This window comes from Galleria mellonella, unplaced genomic scaffold (assembly GCF_026898425.1).
Source record: "Galleria mellonella isolate WM207_F2 unplaced genomic scaffold, CSIRO_AGI_GalMel_v1 utg57, whole genome shotgun sequence".
NCBI lineage: Eukaryota > Metazoa > Arthropoda > Insecta > Lepidoptera > Pyralidae > Galleria > Galleria mellonella.
Genome location: NW_026442119.1, coordinates 7,775,407 through 7,788,993, shown reverse-complemented (window position 1 = coordinate 7,788,993; position 13,587 = coordinate 7,775,407). Strand labels below are relative to the sequence as shown.

At 31.4% G+C, this 13,587-nt stretch overlaps 1 long non-coding RNA gene across 1 annotated transcript in view; it reads right to left on the bottom strand.

Annotated features, from left to right (window-relative positions):
* Positions 1-13,587, bottom strand: part of LOC128201714 (uncharacterized) — a 51,017-nt gene that overhangs the window by 31,093 nt on the left and 6,337 nt on the right. The window contains exon 2 of the long non-coding RNA XR_008253389.1: positions 11,457-11,508. This is a non-coding gene — a long non-coding RNA (uncharacterized LOC128201714). The remainder of the gene's footprint in view (positions 1-11,456; positions 11,509-13,587) is intronic.

Sequence of the window (13,587 nt, the reverse complement as noted above, 5' to 3'; positions counted from 1 at the left end):
TTTTTTTTTATGCAACTTAGAATGGCAAATAAGCTGACGGCTCACCTGATAGAAAGTGGTACCGTCGGTGTACTCTGTAAATTCATTACCAAATATCCCATTTTTCAAACCAAAACACAGCCATGTAAGCACAACTGCTTTACGGTAGGAACATGAATGGAACAAAGGTGCCCAAGCAAACGACCTTTGTCCAAAATTTCCCCTTGGTGAAAATTGTAACATCAATAATTCAATTTGGCAATTCATTATTGTCACTTTTTTGGGAATTATACTGACCCTTATAGCTAGTGTGTATGTAGTATTATTTATATACATTGACGTTTGAAATTAAAATATTATAGACACGGCGTGATATTATTACCTATAAGGCCAAACCTAAAATAAAAAATACTAAACTATAGCAATTTTAAAATAAAATACGTTACAATATATAACGAAACTTGCGCGTTTTGCTAGTATCATGACCAGAGACAGTATAACGTACTACATGATGACAATATATGGCTGAGTCAGGACTATTATATATTTTTCTATTGTTAAAAGAAACACTAACTCATGCTTTTACCTTAAATCAAGGACTAAGTATGTACTTCAGCTTCACAACAAAATATACCGATGCAACCATTGTCACGTTTTCGCAATAAAATTTCGGATTAAATATTATTTACAACTTTCACGACTTTAAATACATAAGAATTATGTTTAGGTGTAGATAAAATATGTTACTAATTTATACTAAGCGTATTAAAAGTTGTGATTATTTACGTGTTACCCACACAATACAGTTAATTTTATGAATGTTAAGATCATAATACTATTTTACTGAAAATGTTATCCTTAATTTATGTTATTTCATTGTAGTATTTTTAATTAGAAATTTAAAATATTGACAGATTATTAGGCAAAAACACGTATTTATGTAATACAATGCAAAGCAATATTGGCGGTTTTAGAATTATTTTACCTAGTACCCTATGAGATCATACCAGATTGTTCTTTATCCGTAAACAAGATCAAAATTGTAGCTTCTACATTTTACAGATATAAAAATAAAAAATAAATTTATTACATATGCTCACAACTGTAGTCTCTAATGGAGTATTCGACTAAATTTATATTCTAAAAGGACAGCAGCAATTAGGGTTTGAAAACTAGGCTCCTAGATTGGTTAATTTAATAACCTATGTTACGGAATCACAGCCCCAGCCCCGGTTGTATCATCAGACAATTAATATTTAAAATAGTGTAAAGAGACTACATTTATAATACGTTTACATTGAAGTAGTATTATATAATAAAGTAATATTTGCCATTTTTAAGTTAAGTACTATAATAATATATAGGTAGTCTTATTATTTGCTTTTTCCTCTTATTATATTTTAAAGGAACTAATGACCATAAAATCATATTGTTTGTTCTATGTATACACATACAGAGTTTTAGTTTAACAACACTATTTATACATACGTGATCACTAAGTACATATATATCTTAATATAAACAAAGTTTTTTTTTTGCTCATAATACAATAACATATATTCACATCATAATATAAAAGATATCGGACAGCAAGTTATTAATAAAATGTACATAGAAGCTTCATATAATAAATATTATATTCCGTACAATAACTATGGGTCACTGATTACTCTAGCTATCGTATTGTTTTTTCTGTGTGATCTGTTTCTCGTAATTTTTGTTTCTGCTAATCTTATTATTATTACTAGTTTACTCTTTTGGGGGAAAACATAAATAGTATCTATGTATCAAATAACATATTGTCCTTCAGACTGAAATACAATACACTGCTGCATCATGATCTTCATTGCATTCTTGCATCAGCTTGCATTGATTTATCCTCTGGATGAAAAAGATTGATGACACACTATTTACTTAGTCACCACACGAATAAAAATATAACAAACATATTTAAAAGTTTTCCTACTCCTCGCTTGAAATATATTGCTGCGCAGATATATTTATTTAGGTAACACTCTAGTCGGGATTATACTTGGCGGTCAAAGGACTGAGTCACAAGGATAAGTGTAAACATCCCATAGTAAGATCAATCTCGGCCGTTAAGAGCACGTCTATCGTGGTTAAGGAAGAAAACTTTTTAATTACACACAGTTTATTTGGCAAGTATGTCCAACTTGGTAATGTTGATTACTTAATTGTTCAAACTTCTAGAGTTGGACCACTCCATATCGACTGTTAGGGTCATGTGGGGTTGTTTGCCTCGTTAATTATGAAAGGAAATATATAATGAACGGTGTTCTGGGAATTATTTAACTTTGTGCCCAGGGCGATCTACCAGCGTACTGCTGGTCACTATCACTGAGTTCACTGTCTTATTTTAAAACCTAAATGGTGAATGAAATACAGCGTGATCTCAACATCTTTCTGCATATATTCAAAGCTATATAAAACGACTTTCAGTGGACATTCAAATTGCGGAATGACCTCTCAAAATTCCTTGGAATCACCTTGCTAGAGAGTTAATTCCATATCATATGTTTCATCAGAGTGCTTTATTAATCCTGGATATTACAAGCATTCATTAGCTATGGTAACCGCGTACTATAAGATTATGGGTTAACTTATGGTACATAACCTTATTTCTCGGAATATTGTATGTATGATTTATTTTAGCAGATCATCAATATTACTTTTAGATGATATACTTGTGTATTAAGATACTTCTCAGAGAAAATTACCTACATTTGTATTTATTAATCGATTTTGATTTATGTGAATTACATCAACAATTTATTCATTAAATAAACTGAATAAATTGTTACAAAAAATTTAAATTTAATATACTTCTTATACAATTTTGGTATGCAGTATTCCCCTCATTTATCTCACTTTAGCTAATTATCGACTTAAAAGCTTAATAATTAGTTTGAAATATCTACATACATATAATAAAGAAAACGTAAATATACGTTAAAAAAAATAGTAAACATATACCTACTTTGTGCATAATAAACTGGCATATGTTATTTATTAGAAATATATGCGAGTGAACGTGGAAGTTTTTACGGCTACCATCGAGGGCGGTTTATTAAGCTGGCTCCCAACATTCCTGGCCAAATATTGTCACAACGTGACCGCATCGCATGTTCTGCATTATCGCGCACATGTGTCGAGTTCATAATAACTTTCCCAGTTTGGAAACAACGTACACCGTTTATATTTAATCTAGGTAGTTACTATTACTATTAGTTTATCTTAAATTATGTTTTTACAAATTATTAGTTTATTTTTTATTATATTATTATTATGTACGTAACACTATTTACTTAGATAGTATAGATAAAGCTTCGGTTGTAAAAAAATTGTTAACATTTAGCCAGCTAAATTGAAATTTTAGCTGTCTCAATTTGTACTTTAATATTGATATTGTTGTTGTTTTAAAATTGGAACAAAATTAAAGATTTCGAGTTTCTTAAACCAAAATTTGACAGGCAAAAAGCATGATCCACACAGCCTAGTGATAAGTTACAATGTGATATATCAAAACAAAACGTGCCACTTTCTTCCGGTTGTATATTCGGGTGTTATATAAATATACATATGTTCGTATTAGTTACAAATTAATATACATTTTTTAATTAATACTGTGGCCGTTTTTAATGATTTTAAAACGAAAATATAAGTTTATACTTGGATAAAATAAATTAATCTGTAAAAAGATGCATTATTACAAATTATTATGCACTGTTTATATTATTCTTTCATATATATAGTATATGTAAGAACTCTGTATCCTTATAATTTTTCAATTTAATCTTACAATATAATTTCTCCCATATACTGAAATGTACATTATGGTAACCTTATTCACGCGCCATGGATAAAAAATTAACCTCTATATAATCTATATAAACTGCAGCGGCCAGCAACTGAGGCATTGATGGACGAACGTGCAAATGTGGGCCGAGACGTAGCCGAGGCATACATACGTGGTCAAACATATAGATTTACTTCACTTAAAATAGTTTTTAAAATTAGTTTACTACTTATGTATAAAAGTTTCTCGCTTCTTTATTTGTGGTTGTAATTAACCTTTAACATTTATTTGTACCATTTCTTCCCCAAATCTCATATCATTTAGTTGTCTAATACTTTTAAAGTTTCGAGCTAGAACAATAATCAGGATCGATGGCTCTATATTACGTGCCTTCCGAAGCACGGAAAAGAAAAGAATGACCGCAATCAATGTTACATAACCGCATTAACCGAAACCAAGCAAGCAATTTGTAAGATCGATCTGTACATTTCGTAGAGTTACAGTATAGAAGATATATTTATACTTTTTAGTTATATATAAATTAAAAAATTAACAAATATATTAATGTAATTTCATTAAATTTACTTTAAAAATATTATAATTTCTTTAATTATTGAAGTAACAAGATATTAAATACTCTGAACAAAATCACTATCTTGATTAGACAAATGTGTTGCTATGGGTGGGCAGGAAATAGTGAAATAAAGCCATGAGACACAGTATTTATTAGAATACCTCATAGTTCACACCTATTTGCTTCCAGGATGATCAGGGTATTCCGAGAACAATTAAGCGTCAGATTATTACATTTATAAACTAGGTAAATTATAATTTTCTTACATCTAAATAACTTAAGACTATGTTGAACGCCAGGAGGGTTTTCGGGTTAATTCCAGGCAACTGTGCCAATCTTGAATGCCTCCAGGTAGTGAAGATTACGTACCAAACGTCACTTTGTTAGTATAAATTATAATTTAATAATCCTTTATCTGGCTATAATATTACAAATTACCAAACAAAATATAATAATTTTAGTTAATCCATAGGGTCTGATAGTCGACTGACAAAACATCAGGTATTTATAATATCTACAGGTTCTTTGTCATTTGTAAGATAAAGTATATTTAAATTACCCTTGCTCTTAAAACTTATAATAAGTTTCAAGAGCAAGGGTTAACCAAACACGTCAAATGATACTACTGAACATTTAAAATAGAATGTTATTCATAAACGCTTAATAAGTCCTTAAAAACTATGAGATTGAGTTCCACAAAAATCTGACTTCAATTGTGACAAAACCAATTATTTAGATTATCCTATCAGATTAAAAAATTCTAAATCGGTTTACAAATAACGGTGTAATAAGATAACAAACAAAAAATGATTGATAATCTCCTTTTTTTGAAGTCAGTTAAAAATCTTGACAAATATACTGCTCATACTATTATATTTTTATAATAACAATTACAAAAATATAATAATTGCTATTTTAAGTAAAAAATGATATAGACCAGGTTAAACAAAAACAATTTTGACAGAACTCGTCTTTGGTCTGTGTGGGTATATCATATAATAACAATGTAATTCTTCATAATTAATTATAAACTTTCAATTGGTTCATATTTTAGATCATAGACAATGAAGATATATATATATATATATATATATATATATATATATATATATATATATATATATATATATATATATATATATCATTTATATACGTAAAATAATATATTATATTAATTTAATACAACTCATTTTGAGGTTAAAATGTCCTTATAATAGGCATTAGTCCATTATTACTTTATAGGACCACTATTTAACGTTTTCGCCTTATTCACTTGACAGTGCGTTAATGAACCACACTTTTTGCTGTTATAGGTTTATAATAGGTTTAGAGATCATCTGTATCTGACGTAGCTATTGTACAGTTATAACCTAGTTGTAAATTCATTTATGAATAACGATTTCTATAATGACGTTATTTCTTTGTTACAGAGAGTTTATAAAGAGTAGATACTTTTTATGAATAAGACGGATACTTCTTACTTTAAAAATTTGAAAATGAGTTTGTTTGTTACCTCTTAGCGTCTAAACAAATTAACTGATCCCTATTATCTTTGGTATACACGTACTATATGGGATGCAGAAGGACATAGGCGGTTTTTTCTCCTTGTCAATGAACATATACCGTTTACACGGACGAAGTAAAATATTTTATAATGTACCATACATAAACAATACTAAATTCTATTACTTTGTAATTTTTGTTTAGTTTTCAATATCATCGGTTTATATTAACATCGCCATAAATTAAATTATGTCTTGTTAAACTCCATATCCTGAACGAAAATAGAAAATTATTATATGAAAACCTTATTACACGCGGAAAACTTTTTAATTAAATTTAAATAACCCTAATGATCGTGACATTAAGGAGCCATGAAATTAAATCACTAGAGCGCGAGATAGATACCCAGCAAGTTAATAAAATTATTCGGTGAAGCGCTAACGCCATATTTAAGTTACTAAGATTAGTACTACATTCACGTCTCTAGGTGTTTTCGTCTAAAACTTGGGACTAAGTATACTGTTTTAATTAATGACCTCCCTCATCGCTTTCATCGTAACTCCTTATTATGATTAGGTATGCAGTTTTAGCAAAAGTGTGAATTAAATTTTAAAACATCTTAAAGTAACTTGTAAACATACCAGCACCATTGTATTAATCGTAGATGTATATTATCTAACCAATAGACTTTTGTTTCTTTTTAAAATTAATCATAAAAAGCCACAAGATTAGATATAATTTCACATGGACACAAACTTATCTTTCTAGATCTTTTTACACTAATCTTCACTATTGATTTTTTATTTCCCTAAATTTTAATATTAATTTTCATTAAGGATCTCGTCAACGGCCTCTCAGAACGAAATCAATGTGTCTTAAGATGTTATGTATAAATCTTTACTTAATTTATTCCTGAAATTTGACAAGAAATTATAGGACAGAAGGTCCGAGCCCCGCACTTATTTAAATTACGTCATTAACACCACATTCAAAGCCTTCAAAACTTTGATATTTCTTGAATCGTACAGATCCTCGACACAGACGTGTTGTCAATGTAAAATAACAAGTCCCTGTAAATAATTCTAATGTAAGTGCATAAAATTAAATAAAAAATCCGCCACAAATAAGATATTATGGAAGTAATAAATTTAACCTTAATGACGTCACTGTTATTTTATTTATCCTCACTAATATACAATATTTTTATTTCTTTGTTTGTTTATTACCTTAGTGCCTTACAAGCACTCATGAAATGGTCTTTGCTCTGCGATACTCTTGAACATTTTTATCTTGCTTTCTTTTTATTTAAATCCGAATCAAAACCGTAAAAAGCTTACTGTATAGTTAAGCCAAAGACAAAAATCAATATATTTAAATTATTATGTTGTTCTTCTTTATTTACATACTCAACTTGTTCGACAGTGAAAACTGTTGAAACTCTTCAGTCTGTCTTAAAAAGTCCTCTTTTAATAATAAGCCCTAATTGTATGTATATAAGTTTATTTATGACAATTATTTGTTCTTTTTTTTATATGTTAGCTTTTTGCTCGCTTTTTCTTACGCGTGGATTTCAGAAGTAGGAAAACTAATGCAACTGGCCACTTTTAGATGGCGTATCAAGATAAAACATACACTATATTTTACATTAGACCTTTAGAAACACAACTGTTCGAACTTCATCCAAATTGGTGAAGCAGTTTTTGCGTGATGCCGGAACAAACATATAGATAGACAGAGACAATTTTTGAAGTGAAATCTTCAATTCCTCTTTAGGCAAGTTGGGCACTTTGATATACTTCTCATACATTTTTTTTCGAATATCTCCCATAAACGCTACTATATAAGCTATAGTACTATGAAAACTAATGTAACTACTTTTTCATTAGTTTTCCTTCTACCAAAATCCACGTTTTTTGTAATTTTTTTATGCAACTTAGAACGACAAACAAGCTGATGGCCCACCTGATGGAAAGTGGTAACCGTAGCCTATAGACATGAGCAGTACCATGGGCATAACAGAGTATACTGTTTCACTCACGATACCCCCCATGCGTTGCCACTCCTGAGAACTCAGGTGTTATTCCTCTGTACCCTGTAAATTCACTGCTATATTCCACTCTTCAAACCGAAACACAGCCATGCAAACACAACTATTTCACGGTAGAAACACGAATGGGACAAAGATGCCCAAGCAAACGACTATTGTACAAAATCCCCTCTTATCCACATATACATAACTGCAGGCAAAAACTAATAAATAAATATAAACTGGTATGTAATATAACTAATAGCTTTTAAAAACCAAATATGATAAGACGACTTAAATGACGAATATGAATTTTGAACTGCATATTCACCTTTGTGTCATTAGCGCACGGCGTGTATTTAAAATATAGTAATTGCATAAATGGTGTTCAAATTCCACATACCTTTCAGCTGCAAGCTCGCAATGATAAGTTGCTATATATATTAGGCGTACACACAGCACTGACTCAGCAGTTACTGAATTTTATACGGCAAATATTGCCGAAACGTGACTTCTGCAACGTTCTCTATCACCGCGTAAAGTGGAACCCACAAAAATTTTGCTTGATTGCAAGGTCTTTCTACCTTACCTTATATTACCTTAAGGTTTGTGAGAAATATTTTGGAAAATATACATACAACATTATGTCGTTATGTGCCAAGAATAACCTGTAAGAAGTTGTTATTCTTTGCAAATTTTAACATTATGTATGTTTTTTTTTTAATATACTATCACCAGAAGGAGACTTTGTACAAAAGTCGTTTGCTTAGGTACCTCTGTCCTATTCGTGTTTTAACATATAAACAATAAAGCAGTTGTGTTTTCATGGCTGTGTTTCAGTTTGAAGGGTGGGATATGGCATGAATTTATAGGGAACAGAGGAATAACACCTGAGTCCTCAGGAATGGCAACGCATGGGGGGTATCATGGGCGAAACAGTATACTCTATTATGTCCATGATCATGTTATGCTCATGTCTATAGGCGACGGTTACCATTTTCCATCAGGTGGACCGTCAGCTTGTTTGCCATTCTAAGTTGTATAAAAAAAAAGTTATACATTTTGATCTAATTTTTTTTTAAATAAACTTAACTATAAACAACTTTTTAAGATTCTACCGCCTAATTCAAAATTCAATTTCAGCTGAAAAGAGTAGATGAGAAGTTCCACTGTTGCTTTTTTCAAACAAAAGTTAAGTTTCACAAGTTATATAAACTATTCGATTAGATACAATGAGAGTAAATCGTAAATAGGACATTAATAAAGAATTCTAAATATAAAACAAGCCTACATTATACAAGCTAATATGTATTTAAAATTTGATACAAATACATAAATTGCTAGAAAAAAAGCGCAGCTAGAATTTTAAAATAATGGGTATCAATGTCACATTAGTGTTAATATCATTATCATCATATTAGCCATCGCAGTTGCCACACTCGACAGGCAGGTTGGCAACTGCAGTTAGACTTTGGCGATTTTTTAAGAGGAACGCTTCTGTCAATCTCTCGACCATTAACTTCCCTTAGTCGCTTACAACACATGAAGAGGTGACCTAATACGTACCTAATATAATTATATTAACTATTAGTATGTGTAAAATGTAGGTAATTGTTACATTATCAAGAATTAATTGTTCCTCATATTTATTTTATTTATTTATTTTTATTATACATTAAAAATATTATTCGTTCAACATTATTATCAGTTGCAACATTCTTACAAATTTTCATCTGACATAAAAGCGTGATAAAATTTTAAAAGTGGTTTAATATTCAAATCTATTTAGCTATTGAATATGTAAAATTTTTTTTTTTTCGAAGTTCCTTCTTTTGTATATTGCAAATTGCATATTCCAAACAGTTCCATCAGGAGTAACCCGCTATACAAATAGAAAATTTTCTTCGCGTGCTTTTTGTATGATTTCCACAAGGAATTAAAAAACCACGTATTTTTTTTACAACACATAGGGCAAACGAGTATGCGGCTCACCTGATGGTAAGTGATTACCGCCCCCCATGATCACTCACAATACCAACGGCATTACAGGTATGCTACCGGTCTTTTAAAAAAGAATATGCTCTTTTTTTGAAAATTATGATGTCGTATCGGTTCAGAAATACTACTGCTGGTAGTTGATTCCAAAGAGTGGTTGTGCGTGGAAGAAAGTGCCTTGAAAAACGCACGGTAAAAGATCGCTACTCGTCCAGATGGTTGGGATAAAACTTTAGTTTATGGCGGGGCGTACGGTGGTGAAAATCAACAACAGGTATCATTCCGAACAATTCCTCAGAACACTCCCCATGTTAAATTCGGTAGAAGATGCACATAGATGTAACATCTCTGCACAGTTTCAGTGGGTCGAGTTGGACAGTAAGGCGTTGACTATCAATAATTCGAGCAGCCCGACTTTGAATGCGGTCTAACAGAAGGAGCTGGTACTGTGGCGCTCCTGCCCATAGGTGAGAACAGTATTCCATTTGCAGCCTGACTTGAACTTTATACAATTTCAGGCGGTGTTCCGGCATTAAATACCGTCTCATTCTATTGAGCACACCTAACTTTTTGGAAGCTATCTTAGCTTTTTCCTCTGATTTTTTCTCTGACTGTAAAACTGGATGTCGTTAGATATATCAACGCCCAGAACTCCTAGACTCAACTTTTTATCAAGAGAAGGGCTTTGAAAGTAAGGAGATACAACAAACGGCGTTTTTTTGCAGTGAACAAGCAGACTTGTTCGGAAATATCTTTAAATTCGTTATACCTGTTCATTTACATAGTTATATTATATTACTTACCTAATAAACTTTTTATATGTAAACTTATTTATCTAATATTTCAGTAGACCATCGCAATCATTATTTATTTCTCTTACCGGTCTGAATGGTGACATTCACTTAAATTTTTATGTTAACAGAGGTATAGGACCGATAGAAATTCAGTGCCTGTAAATCCAGTGTTTCGGCTCCGTATACAAATTAAACTTAAACGTAATACTGTACAACATAAAAAACTTCAAATACGTACGGAAGCTTTAATATTTTAACGAGTCACCCTCATACTACTAGTTTTTCTCGGCAAAGGTCTTGGCCATCTGTTTATTTATGAATCCGGTGACCGGTGGAGGACAGTTTTACGATTGTCGATTTGCAGAGTGTCTCGACTACGATTCCTGATGCAAATTCATTCGTTTTATTGGAACATAGTAAAGTCGTAGAGTTTCATTATATATTTTTCTTACAAATCTCAAGATCTTGCAAGGAAGTATAAATAAATACATATATATATATATATATATATATATATAAAGCCGAAGACCGGGAAGACGCCGAACCTCCTGGTTAAAAAATCTAAGGCAGTGGTTCGGAATGTGCACCAGACCCTTTTCAGAATGACAGTGAACAAAATAAAAATAGCTACGATGATCGCCAACCTCCGGTAGGAAATGGCACTATAAGAAGAAGTACGTTACTTACGTTAATTAATGAACATTAAACTGTAGCAAAGGAAATTGTCACGGTCATCGCCATTATAGTCATTAATTGACATAGACTTACCCTATAAAAAACTTTTTTTTATTAGAAGTAAATTTGCTCATCCTGGTAATACCTGGAAAAATTATACAAATATTATATATATTATTGCGGAGCTAGGTTGGCTGTACTAGCCACGACTCACACGCACAACGGCCCAAATGAGAGGCTAAGTGCGGAAAACAGAGTCTTTCTTACATTACATATATATTATTGTATTTATCTCTCAATCAGTAAACTTAAGTTTCAATTTTTGCCAATGTATTAAAAATTCAGTACTTATTTATTATTTTCATAAATGACAATTGCAATAGTGCTCGATGCGGAATGAAAAAGGCAAACAAAAATAGGATATATTTTATTCACGAGCCGCCACTAAAGCTATCAGACATGTCCAAACTTCGCTGAGTGCAGCTTGCTTTATTTCCGTTTGACCTGTCCCGTTCGATGCTATTCCTGAAATACCACGACCCAGACATGTTCATTTCGTCGACAAGCCGAATGCAACTCCTGACAGCACGAGAGCTACCTCGATGCAGCTACACGGGTCTGCACTTCCAAATTTGAATATTTAATTGCAATTAGTTTTGGCGCAAGACTGACTAATTAATAAAGCAAATTGACGGTGCCATAGTGTTTTCCGCGATTCGCGACTAATGGAAAAGGTTTATTTCAGATATTGCGCTTTTTCGTACGAATCAATTCAAAATTTAAATTTTCTATTTACATACGTTGCCGGGCAGCTACTTTACGATTGCAGTAGACTTTCGTATTCCTTGTTTGGTGTTTTATTTTCTGCATTTTCAAGAGGCAGAGCTACGTGATACGTCGAGCCTGGCACCGGCATAAAATATTTTCAAGTTGACATTGTACTCTCTCTATTGAATATCGCAAGAGTTTACGGAATTGTCTTGAGCTGTCAAGTCACTACTGCATTTTGTAATATGTGGTCTTCTTATAGTGTTAACGTTATATTATTCTACTGAATACATTACTTAAAACGAAATAATACCTATAAATGAAATAAAAACCATTTAATATATTTTTCTCCTCTGTATCAAGCTGAAATGTTTTCAAATGTCTAAAACATTCTCAATGAAAATATTTTATTCAATTTCCAAGCTCAAGACGGGAATTATTTAGAAAGAAACAAGATTTGTCCAAAAATCGTCGTCAGATGTGTCACAGGAGACACATAGAGCGTAACAAAGCCAGCTCTAACTTAAACCTAACTTAGATGTAGAGTCTCAGGGGAGCCGCAGAGTGAACCGTGGGATCACATTATAGTGTGAAAATATCTCCATTCCAAAAGACATGCGTTACAACTTTTATTTTTCCGCATTTTATACTAAAACATTATTCAAAAGATATTGTGCATTACATTAAAAACATGCTACTAAGTTTTTATTTATTTTACCTTTAGATTTTATAAATGAATTATCATCTCTGATCTACACTATCGCTTACATATCTACATAGCGTCATAGAAATATACACTAGAAACTACATACAGTACATAAAAATAGGTGTCTTGACTTACTGATTTGGAAAATATTTTTTCTATCTTTTATAATTGATAAATAAAAGTGATAATTTCGGAAAAATCATCTTCTAAAAAGGTGAAAAAGAGGTTTAGCTTTAAAATATACAATTTTATATTAAAAAAAGTGTTACAGCATATTTGGAAAATCGCATCCTAAAGCAATGAAACTGGGGGTGAAATAGTACACTAACCATGTTCCTTATTTCTATTTTAGGACTGACTAAAACGACATTTAAATCTTTTACGAATTTCGCTCGGAACTAGAAACTAAGTATTTATAATTAAAGTAAAATGTTGTGAGTAAGAAAAATAAGAGTATTGATTTGTATCTAAATCCAGGTTTAACGCTAATGTAGCTTAAAAAAGAAAAATTAATAAAGAAAATCGATAACAATTTGTAAAGAGCACTAAACGTAATCGAAATACGTTAACCTAATCCATTTTTTTTTCTAAATTTCCATATGTCTTTATATCGTTCAATCCATATATTCCATTGTGTTTGAATAAACATTTCAATCGAGATGTTTTCATTGGCGGTGGTTATTCAACTGGAGCAGTACATTCAGCTCTTTTTTACGGTACACTGGTTCCTGATGAATGAACTGCGGTCGG